This window comes from Propithecus coquereli, unplaced genomic scaffold (assembly GCF_000956105.1).
Source record: "Propithecus coquereli isolate 6110/MARCELLA unplaced genomic scaffold, Pcoq_1.0 Scaffold222, whole genome shotgun sequence".
In the NCBI taxonomy this organism is placed as follows: Eukaryota; Metazoa; Chordata; class Mammalia; order Primates; family Indriidae; genus Propithecus; species Propithecus coquereli.
Window position 1 is genome coordinate 4,393,757 of NW_012147412.1, and position 1,167 is coordinate 4,394,923.

Sequence of the window (1,167 nt, forward strand, 5' to 3'; positions counted from 1 at the left end):
TAACAATAACCCAATAACAAGAACTCTAATGATCCTTGGATGCAATGCATTGTTTAATAACATCTTTTATATACAGTAGTCTCCCGTTACCCACAGTTTCACTTTCCATGGTTTCAGTTACCCATTGTCAACTGCATTCTGAAAATAGGTGAGTATAATCTTATGAAAAAATACATTTATATATGAGGTAGAGAGAGATAAATACACGACTATAAAATGAATAAGAAAGGACTGGCATAATTGAGTGTACATAAGTATTGTTCACGAAGAGAGAGGGAGTTAGAGAGAGAGAGAGAGAGACAGATCCTGAAAACTGTAATTTATAAAGCTGACTTCCTGGAAAATGTGAGATAATCTGTGGTTTAAAGGTCTTGTAAGATCTAGTCAGTCTAGAGGGGTAAATAGAATTTGTCATATGATGGGAACAGCATAAACCCTAGGGACAATCCTAAGAGAATGCTCTAGAGAAGCCTAATTAACTGTCTTAGGAAGAGCAGCCCAAGGTAGTAACAAACTCTATTTGGCAAACACACAAAACTGCAGGGCCATGGACACCTAAACACTCCATGGCACAAAGGGAGGCAGAATTTAGGTAATAAGGCCTCTGGGCCCAGAATAGAGACTACCTGGAAGTCAGATTAGAGAAAACACGAGGACTTTCTGTTTCATCAGGGCCAACAACACATCACACACAAAAATGAAGGTGTTTTTTTTTAGCAAAAAGCTTCTTAATTGGTTGTTTTACTTTTAATAGAGAAATATAAACTACATCTCATTATATCATATTAAGAAAATTACCACATGAAAACACACCAGGCAACAAATTTTACTTTATGCTCTACCCACAGTTAAACAGCAGCAGTTCACAAAGATGTGGATTTATCTCTCTGAGTCCAGAATTTGATCTCTCCAGGAGAAAGAACTTCATAGAGTAACACTTTTTAATGCAACTTCACCTCTTAAGATGGTATTTTGTTTTCAGGTTTGAGGTTATCTAAACTTGAGAATGAAAAGAAAAGAAATCAGACGAGAAAAAGCAGTGTTAGCCTGTGGGAATATTTCTCTACTCTTGAAAATATTACTGTTTAAAGTTTGAATATGAAGTATTCTTCATATTCAAAGGCTTCTTTCTACCTTTTGGCTTTATATTTTAAAATTAAAATACAT